Source organism: Xenopus tropicalis, chromosome 10, assembly GCF_000004195.4.
Source record: "Xenopus tropicalis strain Nigerian chromosome 10, UCB_Xtro_10.0, whole genome shotgun sequence".
NCBI classification, from domain to species: domain Eukaryota; kingdom Metazoa; phylum Chordata; class Amphibia; order Anura; family Pipidae; genus Xenopus; species Xenopus tropicalis.
Window position 1 is genome coordinate 23075899 of NC_030686.2, and position 25053 is coordinate 23100951.

Sequence of the window (25053 nt, forward strand, 5' to 3'; positions counted from 1 at the left end):
GCAGAATGTGATGGTTTTGAATAATAGGAACATAAACTATAGCAGTGTTTTTCAACCAAACACACATCCTTTACCAAAAAAGGGCAACAGTACATTATATTTTAATTGCTTTGAGACACTTTCATTTTTTGGTGGTACTTTTCCTTTAAATTAGCAAAATGGAAAACAGGGACATAAAGCAATTCGGAAAAACCAAAAGGCAGTGTGCAAAGTGCAAAAATAAAATTGCACACTGCATTCTGTAACAGACAATACTTTTATTTCAAAGCATGTCAACAGTGGTAAAACATCTTTATTTTACTCTCAGTAGAAACAATACAGGAAAAAGACAAGCAAACTTAACATTTTTCAGTTATGAATACCTCAAGAAATAGCCTTAAAGTTGGGAAATCCTTCAGAACTCTTGCTATACATAATGCAATCGACGTATGCCTTGCTGTTCTCCCGCACCACCTCTAGAAGAAAAGAAGGTCAGAGCAGTGGTGGAGTGATGCTTCGGATATTCATTTATAATTGGCACAAAAGCACAGTTCCTAAAAAAACATTAAATGCATTTTGTGCCTACAGCATGACCTGTAGACAGGGTAATAATGTATTTGCACATTTAGAGGAAGAACAAACACTTGTATACCTATTCACCAATGTTACCCAGCATATAACACATTATAGCCAAACCTTTATAACTCAATATTATCAGATATTTTGTATTATGGATCCTAATAGGACAAAGAGTACTGACTGAAATATAATACAGTTTCATTACCTGCAATTTACAGATTCCAGATATAGCAAAATAAGTCCATTTGGAGCCTGAAGGAATATGTTATTTCCTAACACATTTTGACTGAAAAAAACAGATATCAATAAATTCTTAATGAAATATTAATAAACTTGTTTGTCAACAAGAAGAGGGAAAAAGGAAAGAATAATGTGCAAACAAACCAACAACGATGTTACATTAGTGCAATGAAACAACAGACTGATTGCCCTATATCAAAAAAGCCTGCAGGCAGAATGCCAAGGTGTGCATTAAGCCCAGTCTGTGTCCATACTAAAACTAAGCTCCGAGGATATAAACCTGATAGCCTCCAAGTACAAGTGAGAGTAGCGAGTAACTGCACCACTGGATATTACACATTAAGAGCGTTGGGCACAGGCACCCAAAGCACGGAACACAGTGGGGGTAATTTATAAAGCTCTCACTGCTGTGTCTGTGTTTTTTTTTGCGAATCACATTGAAATGTGAATTGCGCACAAAAATTTGGAAATCAGATTATAGTTTGCGTGAGCAGGCCCTCATTGCATGTTTTTTTATTTGCGAGTATAGAGACCATTTTTACTTTGCAAATGTAATTTCACAATTTGCAAAATCATGGGATAATTTTTCCACCACCAAAGTTGTATCATAATTCAGACGCAGAGTGTGCGCATAAATATTCACAATTTGTGAATATACCATATTTAAAAGACTTTCGCACTGTAAATAAAAAAGTCGCAATTATGTTTGCAAATTAAATGCACCGGTCTTGTCCAGATTTATAAATATAAACACAGGCAGGGCAAATATGTACACTGTGTGAAAGTGACCCCCAGTGACAGCAGTGGCACTGGACACTGGCATCTCTAAAATACAGTATACTATGTACAGTATACAGTATATTAGAAGCCCATTGAGCATTCAGTACATAGAGTTAGGGGTGAACTAGGTCCCTCTGCCTCCTGTTTTAAAACTGCCAAGCTGCCTGGACTTCAACGTTTACCTGTGTGGGCGGTTCATAGGGTATGTGTATTGGGCACAGGGCATCCTTTGACACTGCTGGGAGAGTAAGAACCACCCCTGAATGCCTTTCAGCTGAAGCATGGTGCTTACCTCATCTCATAGCAGAAGCTGGCACTTCCTGTTGACCTGGAAAATCAATGCACATTTTTAGATAATGCCCAGGGACTATATTTTTCTTACACTATAATATTAGTCCCCTTCCTGCTAGCAATAATATCCCTCCCGACTGTGAAGGGGTTAATACTTTCCCTACTATATATAACTTCCCTGGCCTCAACAAACCATTAATTGATTTGTTGCTAGAAGGGAGTGTAAATCATTTTTTCTTTATAAAAGGCAGAGAACATTTAAATGAATCTGCTGGGAACATTCCAGGGAAAGGAAGATATTTATGTAACTGCTGTATATACATGAAAAAATAATTACATCCCGCCCCACACAATACATTACACCTATATATAAAAATACAGTATCCATACTCAGTGCCACATTCACAAATTTTAAAATGACACAATATATTATGTGAGAAATTAGTAAACAGCCAAGGTTATATGGGTGTTTAATCATAGTTCAGGCTACTGGATGCCAATTCTTAGACCTCGAAGCAGAAAAAAAACAGTGTCTCGGAAAGTAATTAAGTGCTGTAGATTTGGGTCTAACATTATGGCCCCAGGCCAGGACGGACTGGCAATGTGTGGACTCTGGCAAAAGCCAAAGGGGCTGCTGTAAGATGCCACAGACAGTAACTATTTATTGGCCTGTGTACTTGAAATGCCAAACATTTTTAGGCATTAAAATCCCAAAACAACACACAAAACTATATAAACTGACAAAATTGATTCCCTGCAACTCCAGAGTTGGGAAAAACTTAAACTAACGTTCTTTGGCCATATACAGCGGCTTGCAAAAGTATTCGGCCCCCTTGAACTTTTCCACATTTTGTCACATTACAGCCACAAACATTAATCAATTTTATTGGAATTCCACGTGAAAGACCAATACAAAGTGGTGTACACGTGAGAAGTGGAACGAAAATCATACATGATTCCAAACATTTTTTACAAATAAATAACTGCAAAGTGGGGTGTGCGTAATTATTCAGCCCCCTGAGTCAATACTTTGTAGAACCACCTTTTGCTGCAATTACAGCTGCCAGTCTTTTAGGGTATGTCTCTACCAGCTTTGCACATCTAGAGACTGAAATCCTTGCCCATTCTTCTTTGCAAAACAGCTCCAGCTCAGTCAGATTAGATGGACAGCGTTTGTGAACAGCAGTTTTCAGATTTTGCCACAGATTTTCAATTGGATTTAGATCTGGACTTTGACTGGGCCATTCTAACACATGGATATGTTTTGTTTTAAACCATTCCATTGTTGCCCTGGCTTTATGTTTAGGGTCGTTGTCCTGCTGGAAGGTGAACCTCCGCCCCAGTCTCAAGTCTTTTGCAGACTCCAAGAGGTTTTCTTCCAAGATTGCCCTGTATTTGGCTCTATCCATCTTCCCATCAACTCTGACCAGCTTCCCTGTCCCTGCTGAAGAGAAGCACCCCCAGAGCATGATGCTGCCACCACCATATTTGACAGTGGAGATGGTGTGTTCAGAGTGATGTGCAGTGTTAGTTTTCAGCCACAAATAGCGTTTTGCATTTTGGCCAAAAAGTTCCATTTTGGTCTCATCTGACCAGAGCACCTTCTTCCACATGTTTGCTGTGTCCCCCACATGCCTTGTGGCAAACTGCAAACGGGACTTCTTATGGTTTTCTGTTAACAATGGCTTTCTTCTTGCCACTCTTCCATAAAGGCCAACTTTGTGCAGTGCAAGACTAATAGTTATCCTATGGACAGATTCCCCCACCTGAGCTGTAGATCTCTGCAGCTCGTCCAGAGTCACCATGGGCCTCTTGGCTGCATTTCTGATCAGCAATCTCCTTGTTCGGCCTGTGAATTTAGGTGGACGGCCTTGTCTTGGTAGGTTTACAGTTGTGTCATACTCCTTCCATTTCTGAATGATCGCTTGAACAGTGCTCCGTGGGATGTTCAAGGCTTTGGAAATCTTTTTGTAGCCTAAGCCTGCTTTAAATTTCTCAATAACTTTATCCCTGACCTGTCTGGTGTGTTCTTTGGACTTCATGGTGTTGTTGCTCCAAATATTCTCTTAGACAACCTCTGAGGCCGTCACAGAGCAGCTGTATTTGTACTGACATTAGATTACACACAGGTGCACTCTAAAATGTTTGATCATGTATGATTTTCGCTCTACTTCTCACGTGTACACCACTTTGTATTGGTCTTTCACGTGGAATTCCAATAAAATTGATTCATGTTTGTGGCTGTAATGTGACAAAATGTGGAAAAGTTCAAGGGGGCCGAATACTTTTGCAAGCCACTGTACATCTCTTAAAATGGTCTTCTTCCTCAAATTACTATATGTCCTTTATATGCTACCATACCTGATCAGACCCAAAGATCTTAAACAGATAAATCAAATATTCCACTCCTTTATATGGAACAGACAACTCCCTAGAAGTAGCACTATTCCCCCCTTACGGAGATCAAATTAACAATGCGAGAACACCCACTATTCACCCTATAGTCATATAGGGCATGGCACTCAATCCAACACAAACTCAAACCATCACATTTCCACTCAGTATTCCATTGGCAATACTACCTTCCCAACTGGTCTATGCAACCCTACTCTTCACTTTGGTCTAAAAAATGAATACTATCTGTAAAAATTCCCCCTTTATTGGAGCTCCCTATAGATCCTCTCAGGTCCCTGTCTGTGTTTCAAATGAAGGGTGGTCCCTGCCAGAAGCATAGTAGGATGGGGAGAGCCAATCACAGCCCTGCAGTCCCACAAGCAAAGAAAGGCTTCAGTTCCCTATCAGGTCAGCCTAGCTGCTGATTAGTTCCTATCCTACAGTGCAGTGTGCTGAGTGCCACCAACCCCTCTGCACAGCATGGGAAAGAAGGCAGCAGGAAGTGGAACACATGGGTGGGACTAGTAGGGTTTTTGGAAAAGTTTTCAATAAATCAGCCTGAAACACTTCTTTTTAAAGCACATTCCTTCTAAATTTAGATGAGTACAATTCATTGGCACAATATTGTCCCTTTTACAGGCTGATATTAAATGCAAAAAATGTGGCAGCCCTAGTCCCATGTTGCCCTGCTTGTTCTCATTTCTTCTCAGCTCCCTGCTTCTTAAACGAAAAAAAATCCAAGATGGCCCAGGCAGAGGGAGACAAAGAGAGAGCATCAAAAAAGAAGGACTTTGGTGCTGGGATTATGCAAATTTAGGTGAGGGAATACTTTCAATCTATCCATTTCTGCATTCATCTTACTGGAATGTCTGGAGTGCTCATTGGCCATTTCTACAGTCATTATACTGACACGTCCATATTTAATATGTCCATTTCTGTAATAATTATGCTGGCATGTCTGGGGTTAAAATGCCCTTTATTTTATTTAGTGATTATATTGGTTTTGTACAAACTTGGCACCTAGTTATTATATGCAGGTTTAGTCTTAAAAAACAGGTTGTTTTTGCTTAATGACTTTGCCCCCCACGAAAAATCTTCTACGGACACCCATGCTGTTGGCCTGTTCCCTAGTGAACTATGCATGCTCACTGGTTTGTAATAATAGAAAAGAAGGCATTAAAGCACAATTACTATTACAATGGATATGCAATTAATATCAGTTATTTAAAAAAAAAAAGTGATTCCTATTGACATATTAATGCAGCCAATTTGTTTTCATTTTAAATATCAAAAACAGCCTGTATTTGTGTATATGCCTGGTTCCCCTTCTACCCACATTTTCACATGCATTGTATAATTCCCTTATGCTTACATAACCAGGCTTGGACTGGCAATCTGCCAAAGGGACTGCTGTAAGATGCCATAGACAGTCACTATTTATTGGGCTGGAGGGGGCTGTTTGGGCCTCTGTGTACCTGACATGCCAGGAGCCATTTTAAATCCTAGTCCAGGCCTTTATATAACCTGAGAAGGTCTCTGAGCTTCAGTCAACATAAAGAAAAATCTTCAGCACACCACTTACATACATGTTCTCAGAGGGTGCTTAACTTCCACGGCCGCTCCCAAGCCTTTTCTCCATGTAGCTTTGCAAAGGGAAAGAAGCACACCAGTTGTGTCGGCAATGCCTTTAAATCATTTATTTGCAGAAATGAGCAAAACAGCACTGCAAATAAATGATTTAAAGGCATTGCCGACACAACTGGTGTGCTTCTTTCCCTTTGCAAAGCTACAAGGTCTCTGAGCTCCCATGCATATATCAGTGTGGCATAATCATATTTATGACTCTTTAACTCCTTCCATGGCAGATGGGCCTGAAATAATTACTCTTCAAACAAAGCTGTTTGTGTGAGCTGCTGGTGACACAACCATATGTGCCTAGAAGTATATGCAAAGATGTGCGTTTATACATGTACACCATATGCGATACATAAGGGGTATATATTTATCCATGCAAACATTATTTGGTACATTATTTTGAAACTGGAATGGAGAGTGCACATAGAAATAATTCAGCAACTATCACACAAATCACAAATACACAAATGTAATAAAATAAATAGGAAATCATTCAACAGTTACAAAATAAATGGAAATGCTGTTTTATGGCTGGAGCTCTGTCAGCGGAGTAGCAGTTGGTTTTAATCAGAGCCCAGTATCATTGTGCATGCAGGTGGAGTATGGATGTTGGAAGGAAGGATCTTAAAGGGCCCATTCCCTATGCATTTTCATAGAAGCACAGAAGCACTGAAATAACATTAACCTGAACCAATTCATAGTCTTGGCACCTTCAGCTTCCGCTGTGTTTAAAACATGACATAGTCCATATGCAGAATGTAGTAGTGAAGCCTCTTCCATGTATCATACATCAATGGTCTTAGTAACCATAAGCCCAGCTGAAATCTCTTTCCGAAGCATGTCACAATGCCACTCCAAGGCCATTTTGAATTTAAGGAACAGCTCTCCAACCACAAAGCAAGCTTCTTTGTTGAATTTACCATTACTGCTTTAAGGGCTATTAATTTCCCCATGTTTAAATATCCCTTTATGATTTCACAAGAAATATGCAGAAATAGGAAATTTCAGATCTTTACATTTTAATCCAGCCGATTAAGACATTGGCTGGGAACAGCTGGATTGTAACGACAAAAATTTACCTTGATGAGGCAGGTTATCTCCTAGGTAGCTTGTGGCCCCTCATTTTTGGCAAATGTAGGAGAAAGTCCAATCTTTAAAGCACCGACCTAAACAACCTCAAATACATTTGAGCATAGGCTTCCTGCAGCTTTATCAAATTATCTTGTTTCTGATAAAACTGGCCATATATGGAAACCACATCCTATTTTTAGCTGGTTAGCATTCAATTTACATGTTTAATACATACCATACAGAAACCAGTGCAAATCATTGTCTCTTAGCCATGCAGGCTGTGGATTTCATATGTACAGTATATCATTTTAAATGGGTGAAGTGACACCTTGAGATTTGGGATATTTTTGTTTTCTGTGGTTGACAAGGAAGCATACCTGCTAAAGGGTCATGCAGGGATCAGGGGTAGATGTTGCTTCAAAAACAAATACAGGCTTTTTCCAGCTAAACACACAATAATATGAACAGCATTTATAAGATTTCAGCCAGTCTAAATAAGCTATCTGTAGGGTTGAGGGGGGTGGCGAAACTGACGTAAAGAATGTTGATTGAACTTCAGCATATATAGGTATAGGGCATTCTATGCAGAATGCTTGGGACCTGGGGTTTTCAGGATAAGTGATCTTTCTTTAATTTGAATCTCCGTACCTTAAGCCTACTAAAAATTATTTAAACATTAATTAAACCCAGTATGAAGGAACTGCTTTATTATTAGAGAGAAAAATGAAATCATTTATAAAGTTTGAATTATTTGATTAAAGGAAATTGAGGCACCCCAGAACAATCACTGGGAAGTGCCTAACTTTTGATACCTCCTCCCCCCTTGATTTCAACCTTTCTTCTCCTTTAAAATGGAGTCTATAGGAGATAGCCTTCCTGTAATTCAAAGCTTTCTGGATAACAGGTTTCCAGATAACAGATCTGATACCTATACTGCATACAGCTTCAGAAGCCGGCAACCATAAGTGCTGTGCCTCTAGATTGGTACAGTGTATCAAGTATATAAGGTGCAAGTATACATGGTCTATACAAGCTGCTGACTAGGCCTATCTAGACTAAGTAGGCTGCTTACTGATACTGAACAAATATCTGCACTAAAATCACTTAGATATCTATATGGCAGGTTAAAAATACTAGTCAGCCGTGGGCCGCATAGGCTCACTAATACAGTTCCATGGCAATGGATTTACATAGCACTGTGTTATGATCCCATGATAGCCCAAGGGCCAAATAATTCTGATTAATTTGGTTGGATACAAATATCAGAAAATCAAAAACATGTAAATCCCTACAGATGTCTGGTATATAAATAAATATAAACCATTTGCTATCACTGTAGAAAAATCCAAACACAAGGGGAATACTGCCTCTAATTAGGATTACTTATATCTTAGTTGGGATCAACTATTATTGTTACAGAGAAATAGGAAATCTTTTTTTGAAGGATTTTGTGAATTAGTTGATTAAAATTGAGTCTATGGGAGATAGCCTTCCTGTAAATAAAAACTTTCTGGATAACATAATTGCAGATAATGAATCCTATACCTGTATATATCAGCTTACTTGTCTATATGCTTTTTTTTATAAGCAAAAGCATAGGAAAATTCTGGGTTTTAACCTCTCAGTTGCTGGATATATAGTTACATAGTTATATAGTTACATAGGGTTGAAAAAAGACCAGTGTCCATCAAGTTCAACCCATCCAAGTAAACCCAGCACACCTAACCCACACCTACCAATCTATACACTCACATACATAAACTATAAATACAACCACTGTAGATATTAGTATCACAATAGCCTTGGATATTCTGATTGTTCAAGAACTCATCTAGGCCCCTCTTAAAGGCATTAACAGAATCTGCCATTACCACATCTCTAGGAAGGGCATTCCACAACCTCACTGCCCTCACCGTGAAAAACCCACCTACGCTGCTTCAAATGGAAGCTCCGTTCCTCTAATCTAAAGGGGTGACCTCTGGTGCGTTGATTGTTTTTATGGGAAAAAAGAACACCCCCTATCTGCCTATAATCCCCTCTAATGTACTTGTACAGAGTAATCATGTACCCTCGCAAGCGCCTCTTTTCCAGAGAAAACAACCTCAACCTCGACATATATATACTGTATATTTGTGTGTGTGAGTGTGTTGTCTCTTCAATTGCGTTGGCTCTGTTACAACATATACATCTGAATGCCTCCTTTGAAAAGGCCAGGAAACAAAAATTATTACAAAGAAATTTATCAGAAAATGAACTTTCAATGCGTTATTAATTCACCTTTCCTTAGCAACTTTAATTGGTCTCTATTTTTCATTTTACTTTCTTATTTTAATGATTTGCCTATTCTGCCTCTAGTCAGCTTGTTGTTTAAACTGCTTTCTGGTTGTCAGGTTCACTAACCACAGCAACCAAAAAAAACCCCAAACTGATTCTCTGTGTTGTTACTGTTATCACTTATTGCTTACCTTTCCACAGAGACCTTCTCTTATTCATCTTCTTCCATTCTGACTTCCAGTGCTGCCTCGTTGCTAGGGTCATTGGGATCTGGACAACCAGTTTGTGAACTAATGACATAGCTTTACAGTTCTGTTAACTTTTATGAGGATGTTTTCGTGATCTTATGCCTAATTATACAAGCCTTTAACCTTTCATGCTTTCAAAGATGATTAGCTGATCACACTTTAGCCAAGAATTCATGAATCTTATTGTAAAGCTGCGACTGGCCAGCAATTTTAACTGTAATGTGATCATTGTTGCCCTTCACTTAGGCAACTCCCTCTGTGTTTGGTTTGGAGGATTCCTCTGTGGCAGGAAGATACCTAGTCCTTTCTTCTGGATGGGGCTATACTCATTCAGGGGCATGGCAGTGCCAAATGCTGGTGAAACACATCAAGTTGTGCTCAGCCTGTGTTTGGCACTTGCATATGCCCGAACGAATATGGTCCTATACTCATACCTATACTTGGAAGAAATGGCTGCATTTTCTCTGCCTACCCCTGCAGTGTAATGCATAACAAATTCACGGCAGGGGAACTCAGGGGAAAACACCCCTGAGTAAGGCCCCTTTTATGGCCACTTAGTTAGGCAACTGCCTGTAACTAGAGTCCTGCAGTGGGTCGCTTACCCATAGGTTGCCTGCAAAAAAAGCGGGTAGGATTTTCTGATGCAGCTTGATGGGTCACGGGTCTGCCGGTAGGGTTGTGGACCTTACCCATATTTCTTATATTAGCTATTTTTTCGATATACCCCTTTAAACATTTAAATATGTTTTCTTCCCCTGCCCAGTTCTGATGTCACTTCCAGTTTGCAACAACAGCACTTCCTATTTAATGGTGATCAACGGGTCACAGATAAGGCAGTTGTTGGTCAGGTATTGGGTCACAGCAAGTAAAAATGCAGGTTGCGGGTCTGGGTCACAGGCCAGGGTCTTTAAAATTGGTACATGCAGCTGCAGCTAATACAGTTGCAGCTGAGTGCAAAGGCACAGACACAGGGAAGGAAAAATAACAAAACAGGTTACAATATAGGGCCTTCTGAGGGCAGACCCAATAGTACAAGGTCCTGGGCTCTAGTCCAGACAGGTCAAATAATTGTACAGAAGAATATACATTTGACCATTACATTGATGTGAATGAGTGTAGGGTTCTACAAATTACTATACTTTCTTTTTAATATTCATGTGTTAATTCTATACACACTGATTACTAGTAAGTGTGTATACAAGTGTGAAACTAAAATCCAAAGAAACATTTTGCCAGTGCAATAACGCATAAGTGCGATAACGCATATCGCATGCTTTTTTGCATTAAAATTGACGCGAAAAAAACTCGCGATTCGCTAAAGTATTATCACGTGTTAAGTCGCATATAGCATGCGTTAAATAGCGCGCAACTGCACGTGTTAATTTTAGCACACTGCGTTAATTCTTGCGCAGAAATAATACTAACGCATGATTCACAAACACTTAGGGGCACATTTACTAATCCACGAATCCGAACCCTGAATGGGAAAAAATCGAATCGGAAACGAAAAATTTTCGACTTTTCCGTCGGCGTTGCGTTTTTTTCGTATTTTGCGGAATTTTTGTTGTCACAGTCACGTCTTTATCGTATTTTGCGTGACTTTTTCGGCGGCGGCGCGATTTCTTTGTATTGAGCAATTGTAAATGGTGGAAAAACCAATCCAATTTTTTCGCGACGGCGACGAAAAAGTCGTGGAAAATATACGATAAAGTCGTAACGGCGACGAACAAATCGTGGGACATATGGAAAAGTCGTGACTGCGACGAAAAAGTCGCAAAAATACCGATCATTGCGAAAAAAACGAGTTCGGACGATTTCGGTCCGGTCGTGGATTAGTAAATCTGCCCCTTAGACTAAATATCGCATTAGTCTGTGCAAAAATTAACAACTACTTGGGGCAGCCGGTAATTATAGAAAAGTACAGTTCATGAGCTTTTGGCAACACAATATGGACTTTGCAGTGTGATTTATTCAAGTATGCGTTGGCCCTAGAGCATATGTGTCAAGCTGGCGGCCCGCGGGCCACATCCGGCCCGACATGTAATTGTATCCAGCCCACTGTGACACATGCGCGTAGGGTTGGCGCACGCATTCGCTGTCGCCTTCACGGACAGAGAGAGACACAGAGAGAGCTGGCGGGAGAAACCGGCGCGGAGTTCTGGCGCTTGCTTGATATTTTGGCTGACACAGGTACACGGGCAATATGGCTGCTGGCCCAGGTACATGGGGGCAATATGATGGCTGCTGGCACAGGTACATGGGGGCAATATGATGGCTGCTGGCACAGGTACATGGGGGCAATATGATGGCTGCTGGCACAGGTACATGGGGCAATATGATGGCTGCTGGCACAGGTACATGGGGGCAATATGATGGCTGCTGACACAGGTACATGGGGGCAATATGATGGCTGCTGGCACAGGTACATGGGGACAATATGATGGCTGCTGGCACAGGTACATGGGGGCAATATGATGGCTGCTGGCACAGGTACATGGGGGCAATATGATGGCTGCTGGCACAGGTACACGGGGCAATATGGCTGCTGGCACAGGTACACGGGGCAATATGGCTGCTGGCACAGGTACACGGGGCAATAATATGGCTGCTGGCACAGGTACACTGGGCAATAATATGGCTTCTGGCACAGGTACACGGGGCAATAATATGGCTGCTGGCACAGGTACACGGGGCAATAATATGGCTGCTGGCACAGGTACACCGGGCAATAATATGGCTGCTGGCACAGGTACACGGGGCAATAATATGGCTGCTGGCACAGGTACACCGGGCAATAATATGGCTGCTGGCACAGGTACACCGGGCAATAATATGGCTGCAGGTACACGGGGCAATAATATGGCTGCAGGTACACGAGGCAATAATATGGCTGCTGGCACAGGTACATGGGGCAATAATATGGCTGCTGGCACAGGTACATGGGGCAATAATATGGCTGCTGGCACAGGTACATGGGGCAATAATATGGCTGCTGGCACAGGTACATGGGGAAATAATATGGCTGCTGGTACAGGTACATGTTCGGCCCGCGACCTAAAGTGTGTTTTGAATTTTGGCCCCCTGTGCAACTGAGTTTGACACCCCTGCCCTAGAGTAATGTAGCCTCCAGTTTGCAGGGAAATGGTCATTTTCAAAAAAAGTAGTCTTACAAACGTAATGGTGTGTATGGCTAATATGGCGTGCGTGCGATAAGTAGCGCACGTGTGTTAATTAGCACGCGTGACAAATAGTCTTCACGACTTAAATAACACAAACAGCATCGCGTCTAAATTAACGCAAATATACTTTTAGTGAATAGTGACGTGATAAAATATTTAACACATGCTATAAATAGCGCTCGTTTTAACGCACCTTACTGAATCAACCCTTTTGGGTCTTATGAGACCCCTTACTCCTGCCCTTAGCCGAGGGTGGGAGACGACAGCCCTTTAATAAATGTATCCCTAATGCTAATGCATATAATGATTGATTAAAGGCTTGGGCACATGGGCATTTATACAGTATATCCATATGAGCATGTTTGGCACAGGCACGTGCTTCTCTAGTTGGAAGAAAAGCCTGGTAGAAATCTAAGCATAAACAATGTACTTACTACTCTTGTCTGCAGACCCCAAGATGTCATTCAAATTCACAGCATATACTGACAACAGAAGGGACCTCACCTTTGCATTGCTTCTTCATCTTGTGCTGTGAATAACCATAAGCATTCTCCATCTGCTGATTAAGAAACAAAAGATTACCAAGACTCCCCAAGCAGAAAGGTTGTACACATGACATATATCTCTTTTATTATCCTATTAAAATACATACTGTATTTACAACATTCATTTATGTATTATTACAGTATTGGATCACTGTAGATACTTGCATACAGTACTGTAGATGTTATAACAGATTTTTTCTAATGCACATTCTAAAGCTGAATACAACTGGTGTGCAGAAATAGCATTCCTCTTTTTCCATGAGATTGTAAGCTCTTGTGATCAAGAGTTAATTTGTCCACAGAGTCCTTTTATGGAGAGAGAGTTAATGGCTTCCAGACTGGCCACAAAATAATAACCAATGAAAATGAAATGATTGGGGGACACAAGTTGAAGCAGATGTCACTTGCTACAGTTATTATGATATAGTGATGTGTTCTGAATATTCACTTTATAGGGCTTTGTACTACTGTAAAAATGTGGCATATCAGCTCAAGTGCAGCATCTGCTGGTCACAGTTATTAACGCATTTTCCTGTAACAAAAAGGGGAAACTGCAATCAGAACAAGATATACTTAAAGTATTAGTTTTTTTTTCAAAATCTTTCTTTTATTGATTTTTCATTCAAGGAGGGGGGGGGGGTACAGAAGAGAAAAAAGGGGGGGGGGGAGGGGTACAGAAGATAAAAAGGGGGGGGGGGGGGGTTCGGCAAAAGTTACAGTATTCATTGTCCATTATGTTTTGACAGGGTTAACAGCGAGTTTTGTTATACAAAGATAGTAAAATACATTGCATATTCAATACATCTTAGGTCACCTGTTGATATGTAGGTTCTTGTTCCTAGGATTTTGTCCTATTATAGTAGTATTATCTTACTTTAGCAAATTTATCCAGGGGTTCCAAGTACTATGATACTGTTGGATCTTATTATGCAGCAAGGCTGTGATTTCTTCTAGTTTCCTAGTTTCTTCTACTAGAGTGATCCATTCCTTTACTGTAGGGGGGTTTATTGATTTCCACTTTTTGGGGATTAATGCTTTTGCTGCATGCAGTAAGTGGAGTGTCAATTTATCTTTTACAATTACCTTGCTATTGCCGTCATAGTATAATAGAAGCAGGGGGAGGTTGGAGGGGTGTATATTGCTATTAGTGATATTGCTGGTTGTTTCACACACTTTACTCCAGAACTGTGTCAAAGCTGTACATGAGAACCATATATGTTTGAAGGACCCCACCTCAGAGTCGCATCTCCAGCATTTGTTGCTAGCATTTGGGAAAATCTTATTTAGCTTCTCGGGCACATAGTACCATCTGGTGGTTATTTTGAAGAGCATCTCCCGTATTCTTGATGCTCTGGAGGATTTGTGGATATTTGTTATTATTTTTTCTCTATGTTTTGGGGGGATGTTTATGTTTAGTTCTTTTTCCCAGGCATCAAAATAGCCCTGCTGGGGGGTATTATAGTTTATCAGCAGAAATTGGTATGTATAAGACAACGGTCTTGTAGGTAGTTTCTGGGTTTCTATCAAACTTTCCCATGTAGTTGTTTGGTTACTAGGTGGTGTTCCTTTAAATTTGTTTAGGTAATGATGTAGTTGGTTGTAGCACCATGCGTCTCTGGGGTGGGGTCCCCAAATTTTTTGAATGCTTGCCAGATTTATGATTTTCCCTTTTTTATAAAAATCAGTTAACCTGGTTTCTCTTTCCTTATAAGTTCCCCATCTTGCAAAGGCCCTAGTGTCTAAGCTGGGGGGGGAATTCTGGGTTTGCTATCAGTGTTTGGAATTTGGGGAAGGGTGTTGTTGTGATAAGTTGTTGTCTGTGTTTGTTCCAAATTTCTAGTGTTGCCGCTATAGCAGGGTGTGATAACGTTTCCTTGGGTATATTTGTGGGTTGGGCCCATAGTAGGTTGCTTAGTGGGATTTTGTACAGTGCTTGTTCGGTTTTCACCCATATTTTCTCCTTACTTTGCAGGTACCAGTGGAGGGTTCGCACCAGGTGGATCGATGCGTAGTACCGGTAAGTGTCTGGGACTGATAGTCCTCCTTTGCTTTTGGGGAGAATTAGGGTTTCGTATTTGAGTCTGGGGGTTTTGTCTCCCCAAATGAAATTGGATATTGTTCTCTTAATTGATTGGAAAAATATTTTAGGGATCTTAATAGGTATGGTTTGGAGATAGTAGAGGATTTGTGGCATTATAGACATTTTAATTGCCTGTATTTTCCCAAACCATGATAGGCCTAGCGTTTTCCACCTTTTCAGTTGTTTGTCCACCTTGTCTATTAATGGGACAAAATTAGCTTGGTATAGCTTGGAGAGGTCGGGTGTTAGCAATATTCCTAAATATTTAATCTTGTTGGGGGACCACTGGAATGGGAAATTCTGTTCTAGTCTAGTTTTTGTTGAGGTTGGGAGATTGATATTTATGGCTTCTGACTTGCTTACATTTACCTTGAAGTTTGATACTTTGCCAAATTGTAGGAGCAGCTGCATTACATTCGGTAGCGTTATGTTGGGTTTTGTAATGACTAATAATAGGTCGTCTGCGAATGCTGCTATCTTATGTTCCCTTTTGCCTGTTATAATGCCTGAGATGTCAGGGTTTCCCCTTATGTGTGCTAGTAAGGTTTCCATCACTAACACAAAAAGGAGCGGGGAGAGGGGGCACCCCTGTCTGGTTCCATTGTGTATATGAATCTGTGGTGAGAGTGAGCCATTTACTCTAACGCGGGCTGTAGGTTCTTGGTATAGTGCCATGATTCTGTTGATGGTTATTTCCCCCAATCCAATTCCAGCCAGTGTCTGTCTTAGGAAGGGCCAGGAGACCCTGTCAAAAGCTTTTTCCGCGTCTGTCGTTAAAATCATTGCAGGTATTTGTCTCTTTTTGGCAAAGTGAATGAGAGATATAATTTTGTAAGTATTGTCCTTCCCCTCCCTACCCGGTACAAAGCCAGCCTGGTCTGGGTGTACTATTTGGGCTAACACTGTTTTTATCCTATTTGCTATAATTTTTGCATATATTTTGATATCGACATTAATTAATGATATGGGCCTGTAGCTTGCACATAATTGGGGGTCTTTTCCTGGTTTGGGTATTACGGTGATGTGGGCTTCTTTGGCTTCTTTTCCTGTGCCGGGAAATTGTTTTCTTTATTGATATCATTAAAATATTGTGACATGTAGGGAATAAGTTCATTGGAATAAACTTTGTAGTAAAGGGAGTTATATCCATCTGGGCCTGGGCTCTTGTTTGTCGGGATGGAATGTATAGTATCTAGTATTTCTTTGGTAGTGAAAGGTTCGTCTATCCATTGCTGTTGCTCTTTGGAGATTGTAGGTAGGTTAGCTTCTTGGATGAATTTTGCAATGGCTATTTGATAGGGGACAGGGTCTTTTGGTTTTTGGAGGTTGTATAATTCTTGATAGAATTGTTGGAAACATTGTGCTATTTGGGGAGTGGTGTGACAGAGGGTTTGGTTTTTATTTTTGATGTTGGGTATATATGATTTCGGTTGTATTCTTTTTAGGATACTGGCAAAGTGTTTGGTGCTTTTGTCACCTAGTTCGTATGTTTTTTGTTTGCAGCATAGGTAAGCCTTATAGGAGTATTGATCCAGTAAGGCTTTCAATTGAGTTCTTGTTTTTTCTAGTTGATTGAGCGTGTTGATTGCTATTGTTTGTTTATGGGTTTGTTCTAGTTTCCCTATTTCTGCTAGTAATGTTTTGATTTGGGTCTCTCTTTCTTTTTTAAGTTTGGTGCATAGGGCAATTAGTTGGCCCCTTAGTACACATTTGTGTGCTTCCCATAGCATCGTTGACTTTGTACCGGGTAAGTTGTTTTCTATAAAAAATTCTTTTATCATAGTTTTTATTTGGTCTTTTGTTTTGTTATTCAGCAGTACCATGTTGTTCAGTTTCCAGTTAAATTCTGGTTTAGTGGAGTTGGGGATTTTGAAACCAACCACAACTGGTGAGTGATCTGAGAGGGTACATTGTGTGATTTTTGCTGCATAGCATAGATGGAGCCATTTTTGAGAGGTGAATATGTAGTCAATCCTAGAATAGCCTGAGTGAGTTTTTGAGTAATGTGAGTAGTCAATACTGTTTGCGTTTATGCCCCTCCAAGTATCCACCAGTTGTAGGTTGGTTAGAGATTTTTTAATTTTCTTTAGTCCCTTGTAAGGTATGTTACTTTTTTTGTTGGAAGTATCAACCAAAGGGTTTAGTGGTACATTAAGGTCTCCTCCTAAGTATATGATACCTTCTGCAAATGTTTCTAGAATAGCTAAGAACTTGCATATATATTGAACTTGGTTCGTGTTGGGGGCATAGACATTGGCTATTGTAACTGTAGTGTTTACCAATTTACCCTTAATAATTATGAATCTCCCTTCATCATCCTTTTTTTGATCTTGTATGACCAAAGGTAGGTCTTTGTGGACTAATGTCATTACCCCACAGCTTTTTTTGTGTGGGTTGTTACTGGCAAAAACTGTTGGGAAGTATTTGTTTTTAAAATGGGGTATTTTGTTTTCCTGGAAGTGAGTCTCTTGGAGCAAGACCAGCTGTGCTCCAAGTCTTTTACATTCTCCTAGGATTTGTGACCTTTTGACCGGCTCGTTAAGGCCGTTTACATTATAACTTATTATTTTACACTCCATAAAGTTTTTGTATTTAGTTTTTTTCTCTTTATATTTAAACCTTTACACCTGGTATCTTTTGGTGTCGGTTTAGATATTGTACTACTCGTTGTTGCCCTTTTAGGGGATGGGGTATGGGGAGAGAGGGAATTGAACTGGGAGTTAAACTGTGTAACTGTATATTCCCTTATAGCCATTCCAAAAGGTGTTATAGTAGCTTTCCACCTTTGGGATATTATACGTATGGCCATTTTTCTTGGGGGGTTGTGATTGTCAACCTGGGGGAACATTGCCATGTTTTACTTAACTGTGTGTCCTGGGTCTCAGGCCCGCCCTGTAACACTTAAGCACTATAAAAAGTGGGGTGTTACCTGGGCTAATAATAAAGTGTGTCAACATTTTTAAACATTTTTAACATAACTGAGTAAACCGAGTTTCAACAGTTCGTCATAACACTTTTGTAGTTTTAATCAAAATATACTACCCGGTCAGTAGTCCTGGGTATTTTGTAGAAAGTCGTGGTGGCAGAGGGGGGGGGGTTCAGATGAGCCCCTCTTTTGGTGAGCGGAGTCTTTCTCTGGAGCTCATAGGTCGCGGGGTTCTTGGTATTCTTCTTGGGGTGCGCGTCGGTGTCCAGGCGCCTTGTAATTCAAAGTCCATCTGCTGGTTCTGGTTAGTCTCATGTGCCCATCCCGGTAGGTGCATTGTTGGGAGTTGCAGCTTTTGTAGAAAAATCTTGGTGTCGTCTGGCGTTCGTATCGCTGCTTGATTTCCGTCTATAGAGGCCAGCAGCCAGCAAAGGGGAATCCCCATCTGTATGGGATATTTTTTTCCCTGAGTGCATCTGTTACTGGTTTTAGAGCTTTTCTTTTCATTAAGGTAGATCTTGATACGTCTTGAAATAGTTTTATGGTATTTTCTTCAAAGGTTATATTGCTCAGGTCCTTAGCTTTAAGAAGGATTTCTTCCTTAAGTCTGAAGCTGTTAAGACAGCACAGCACATCCCTAGGGGCATTTAGGGGTGCTGCTTTGGGCTTTTGGACTCTGTGAGCCCTTTCAATTTCAATTTCTGTCTCTGGGGCCCTGGATAAGAGTTTGTTAAATATTTGTAGCAGAGAGGGGAGGATTTCCTCCGTTTTGATAGATTCCGGTAGGCCTCTTACCCTGATATTGTTCCGTCTGCCTCGGTTCTCCAGGTCCTCCAGTTGCCTTTGCATTTCTGCCATCACCTGTGATTGTGTGCTTAGTTTAGTATGTAGCACTTTTTCATTTTGTAGAAGTTTATTTTGGTTAGTTTCAATGTCATCGGTGCGGGTTGCAATGGTGAGCATATCTTTTTTGATGTCTTGCAGTTCCTCTTTTAGCGACGCAGCCATATCCTGGAGCATCGTTTTCAGTTCTGTTCGAGAAGGGAGGTTCGCCAGGTAAGTTTGTATATTTGGTTCTTCCTCACCTTCGCTATCTTGGTCTGAGGTGTCGCGTGCTTCCTCTGCGCAGCTCTCCCTGTCCGCGCCTGTTGGCGCCATCTTGGGGAGCGCGCACTTGGTTCGTGTTGGGGGCATAGACATTGGCTATTGTAACTGTAGTGTTTACCAATTTACCCTTAATAATTATGAATCTCCCTTCATCATCCTTTTTTTGATCTTGTATGACCAAAGGTAGGTCTTTGTGGACTAATGTCATTACCCCACAGCTTTTTTTGTGTGGGTTGTTACTGGCAAAAACTGTTGGGAAGTATTTGTTTTTAAAATGGGGTATTTTGTTTTCCTGGAAGTGAGTCTCTTGGAGCAAGACCAGCTGTGCTCCAAGTCTTTTACATTCTCCTAGGATTTGTGACCTTTTGACCGGCTCGTTAAGGCCGTTTACATTATAACTTATTATTTTACACTCCATAAAGTTTTTGTATTTAGTTTTTTTCTCTTTATATTTAAACCTTTACACCTGGTATCTTTTGGTGTCGGTTTAGATATTGTACTACTCGTTGTTGCCCTTTTAGGGGATGGGGTATGGGGAGAGAGGGAATTGAACTGGGAGTTAAACTGTGTAACTGTATATTCCCTTATAGCCATTCCAAAAGGTGTTATAGTAGCTTTCCACCTTTGGGATATTATACGTATGGCCATTTTTCTTGGGGGGTTGTGATTGTCAACCTGGGGGAACATTGCCATGTTTTACTTAACTGTGTGTCCTGGGTCTCAGGCCCGCCCTGTAACACTTAAGCACTATAAAAAGTGGGGTGTTACCTGGGCTAATAATAAAGTGTGTCAACATTTTTAAACATTTTTAACATAACTGAGTAAACCGAGTTTCAACAGTTCGTCATAACACTTTTGTAGTTTTAATCAAAATATACTACCCGGTCAGTAGTCCTGGGTATTTTGTAGAAAGTCGTGGTGGCAGAGGGGGGGGGGTTCAGATGAGCCCCTCTTTTGGTGAGCGGAGTCTTTCTCTGGAGCTCATAGGTCGCGGGGTTCTTGGTATTCTTCTTGGGGTGCGCGTCGGTGTCCAGGCGCCTTGTAATTCAAAGTCCATCTGCTGGTTCTGGTTAGTCTCATGTGCCCATCCCGGTAGGTGCATTGTTGGGAGTTGCAGCTTTTGTAGAAAAATCTTGGTGTCGTCTGGCGTTCGTATCGCTGCTTGATTTCCGTCTATAGAGGCCAGCAGCCAGCAAAGGGGAATCCCCATCTGTATGGGATATTTTTTTCCCTGAGTGCATCTGTTACTGGTTTTAGAGCTTTTCTTTTCATTAAGGTAGATCTTGATACGTCTTGAAATAGTTTTATGGTATTTTCTTCAAAGGTTATATTGCTCAGGTCCTTAGCTTTAAGAAGGATTTCTTCCTTAAGTCTGAAGCTGTTAAGACAGCACAGCACATCCCTAGGGGCATTTAGGGGTGCTGCTTTGGGCTTTTGGACTCTGTGAGCCCTTTCAATTTCAATTTCTGTCTCTGGGGCCCTGGATAAGAGTTTGTTAAATATTTGTAGCAGAGAGGGGAGGATTTCCTCCGTTTTGATAGATTCCGGTAGGCCTCTTACCCTGATATTGTTCCGTCTGCCTCGGTTCTCCAGGTCCTCCAGTTGCCTTTGCATTTCTGCCATCACCTGTGATTGTGTGCTTAGTTTAGTATGTAGCACTTTTTCATTTTGTAGAAGTTTATTTTGGTTAGTTTCAATGTCATCGGTGCGGGTTGCAATGGTGAGCATATCTTTTTTGATGTCTTGCAGTTCCTCTTTTAGCGACGCAGCCATATCCTGGAGCATCGTTTTCAGTTCTGTTCGAGAAGGGAGGTTCGCCAGGTAAGTTTGTATATTTGGTTCTTCCTCACCTTCGCTATCTTGGTCTGAGGTGTCGCGTGCTTCCTCTGCGCAGCTCTCCCTGTCCGCGCCTGTTGGCGCCATCTTGGGGAGCGCGCGGTCAGCTTTTTTACGGACAAATAGTGGTGCTAGTTCTTGTTGTGTCGGCAGTTGCTTTCTTGCCGAAGTTCTCTCCGTGTCGCCTCTGCTTTTATTTGCTTTCCCCATGGTTTACTCTTTGTTACAGGGCTTTGCCTTTCTCTGACCTGCGGAGCTCTCGAGTCAAGCGGCCATTTCCCTCGGTGGCAAGCCACGCCCCCTAAAGTATTAGTTTTACCATTTGTAGAAATGCTTAAATGGAAACAATTATTACTGGAAGCTCATGTATAAGAGAACAATGCGCATGGAGAGGTTGTTTATTTTAATTTTTTTTTCATACAAACCAAGGTCGCTCCCTAACCAATGGCCATACTGCTGCGGACATAAATTAGGGTCAGAATTATCATGCCCTGTGTACTTGATATGGGGAAGAGGCAATTTCTGCTATAAATCATACTTGTGCCCAGCAGTGTAACTTGAAAACACATTTAAAAGTGTGTATACAAGCCATGTGAGAGGCAGGTGGCCCAATGTGCTGTTCTCTTCTGTGCTCATGCCCACCTTATTCCTGTTGAGAACAGGTGCATAGAATAATCCGAGACTCTGTCATGCATGTGCCGTGACATTTCCTAAGTGCATTGTGTGCCTTTTTCATTCTGTTGAACCCTTAGTTTTTTATACCCCCTCCCATGGATTCAGCTGATTGCAATCTGCCCTGAACCTTGCTTGGACCTAAGACTGTCTGTCCTGCCTGAACTTTAACTATGCTTCTTGCCTGCCATAATACCTGTTATGGGCATCTGGTGTCCAAAGTGAGGTAGAATCTCCTCAGATGCCCATTATGCCCTGACTTTTATTGATATTACCTCCAACTACTTTTCTTAACAGGTTTGTGGTTCCACCAAAATGACCCTGGAGAAGCTACAATCAGGCATGGAATTCTGTTTGTCCACCCCCCACTTCATATCCATATCTTGCAGTATCCTGGTCCTGCCAGTGGTATAGCCACGCTACTGTATGGAAACTTTTATTATCAGATTGAGATTCTCAACGTATCCCCTCTCCCCATCTATTTCTGCCACTGGGAAAGGCTGTGTGTGTTGTTTTGGGTTATATTTCTTGCTTTCATGTCACATTTTCTCCTAACTTTTTCTAGGAAAAGTCATGGTGATAGACATGGTGACACATTGCTATTTGACATTACCCTTAAAGCAATGAAACCCTGTTTACAAATTGGGTTTATTGTATACACAGTATTCACTTTACCCAAAATTTTGACCATATCTTAAATGGTTTCTCTGTTTCCACGGTAATCGTACAGACTGATGTGACCAGATCAAACATTAAACAAATGGCAAAAGGTAGTTAGGTGCAAACAAGGCCAAGGACCTTTACATCCTATCAGCACAGATAACATAGAAACACATACATTTTTCCAATTTCATAATTCACATAAGGAGTGTAGGGCTATGGGTTCTGGCACCCTCTGCTTTCTGGCGGAATCCTGCCATTTCACCTGATCCAGCAAATACCCAGTGGCTGGTGTCAGCATCAAGGTACAAAATTAGCTGGGAAACGCTGATTTGCTGAAGCGGCCTGATTGACTGTGGAGCAATGTCACAACTAAAGGGTGCTTGACCAGAGAGTAACCTGGCACCCCATGTTTTCCTGAATTACAAGAACTTTATAGGGTACTAAAGTGTGCAAAACTGTTTTTTCTGTTCTTCAGAAATAGCGGCAGGTCTCTGCATCCATTCCAGAGCTCCAAAACCTACCAATTACCAAATGATTATAGCACTATGTCCTCCACCGCCCCTAGCTTGCACATTATTTAGACAAGTTAAAGAGCAGTAGGGGACACAGGTCAAAACAGGGCCCTGTCCATACTGCACTAAAGGCTGACCTGTGCCCTCTGATGTTGCTTTCTGCACCGAGAGCCAGATTTTCAATCAGGGGCAGAGTACAGCATTCCTAGGGGCACTAGTGCTTGTTAAATAGCCACTAGAGGGGTGTGCTTTTGTGTCCCAGGAAATATTAAATGGCCCACAAAATTTTTTGCAGCGAGCCATTCCATATAGCAATGGCATCAAAGGTATTTCTCTATGCAATGTCGGTAAGTTTCTTTGGGCAGGGTCCTCAGTACATTTTGTATTGGTTATTAGTTTTCTGTATGTCATCTGTATGTTCAATGTAGATGGCATTTAATATACAGCACTACTGAATATGTTGGCCGATTTTAGAGTATTGTAGGCCTTTAAGCTCAGTAAATTCTTTAATGTTGTTTCCCTTGTGATAGGGTGATGGTCAGCTTTTCTGCTGCAAATTTTCTATTTCAGTACAGCTATTGTTGAATAAACTTTCCGGCTATTTGTGTTAATGCAAGCTGTGCCGAATATTCGTTGCAAGGTTTGGTAATTGCCATCTGTGTAGATCAGTTTTTCTGTTGACTGACTAGTCTGCAGGTCAATGTACTTTGGGCTTTTTTAAGTTTGTGTTCATTAAGAGGAATTTGGGTCTATTTACCTGGTTATGAGAATTTTTATTTGGAGGATGGTAAACTGTTGGATCTTTCTTCTTGACACTGATGTCGGTGCTTTTGGTTCCTCATCATAGGCAGTACAAACTAGAAAAAATTGAAATTTTGAAAATATTTCATACTTGGGTCATAAATATGTTCCTAAAAGTAAATGCATGCACATATATACATAAATAGCCAACATTCTGTTTAAACAAGCAGATGGTTTGTCTATAAAAATCTCTAAAGCGGTTATGTAATATCAGGAGCAAAGTTTGCTACATTTCTTATCAGCTACAGCAACCAAACAAGTAGTATTTACTAGTTATGTGTTTAAAAGCAAGCATCCCATTGGTTCCTATGGGTTACTGCTTTTTGGTAAACTTTGTGCTTTTTATTACATATGGGGGTTTGGCTTCACCGGGCAATTCTTGGAGTAGTTCATTGGTAGTAATACAAGCTCACAGCAGGGCTGTCCACCTTTTTACAGCGCTCAGCATACACAGGTCCTCTCTTTGTGTTATAATAATTTGACCCTCAAATGTCAAAGAAGAAGTTAACTGGAACATGGCATGGATAATATTGGAAAGCACTGCCACAGTAAGGAACTACCAGTTTAACAAGCTGTAACATACTCACAAATCTGTAAGATTGCATTCATGTGGTGAACATGCTTTAAGTTACTTTTTCAAGAATCCTGTGAATTCAAAGACTTATCCCCTTACATGTCGAGTAAAGGATCTGGTAAGGAGTTGCAGTAAGTTTCCTTGTTTTCTGGGTACCTACAGGTACTGGCACATAACCTGAAGACCTTTGCTCTGGGAATCCCATGGATACATTCAGCTTCTTCTAATCACATGTCAAGTGGAGGTCGAGATTTGCCATAGGTTTCATTGTTTTACAGGTTCTTACAAGTATTGGCACATGACCAGAAGACCTTGCACTGGGAATCCTGTGGATACAGTAAGCTTACAGTTATACAGTCATATTCGGTGCAATTGTGCCAGATTTGTGATGAAGCACACATGTAGTTGCATCTATTTTGCAGTTGCAGCACAATTGCTTCAAGAGAATTTCCCATTTGCATCCTTAATGATGCCGGAATTCTAGGGAAAGTGCTGCATTGTGGGAAAAAATCATGACTCACTTGATCACTGCACTTGCAGAATAAATAAGCCCTGTAACCTTTTCCAGCTTGGCAAGGTGTAAAAGAAGCTTGATAAGTTCCACCTTTATATGAATATCCCCTGATTTCACATTCTCTAGCTGGAGCCACTATAGGAGGAGAAAGAA

At 40.9% G+C, this 25053-nt stretch overlaps 1 long non-coding RNA gene across 1 annotated transcript; it reads right to left on the minus strand.

The window, feature by feature from the left end:
* Positions 1–274: 274 nt before the first annotated feature.
* Positions 275–24797, minus strand: LOC116408075. Its single transcript, XR_004220720.1, has 5 exons — positions 24486–24797; positions 23769–23868; positions 13175–13229; positions 1871–1906; positions 275–455 (listed from the first exon to the last, which is right to left on the minus strand). It is a non-coding gene; the product is annotated as an uncharacterized LOC116408075 (long non-coding RNA).
* Between the last annotated feature and the right edge of the window lie 256 nt (positions 24798–25053).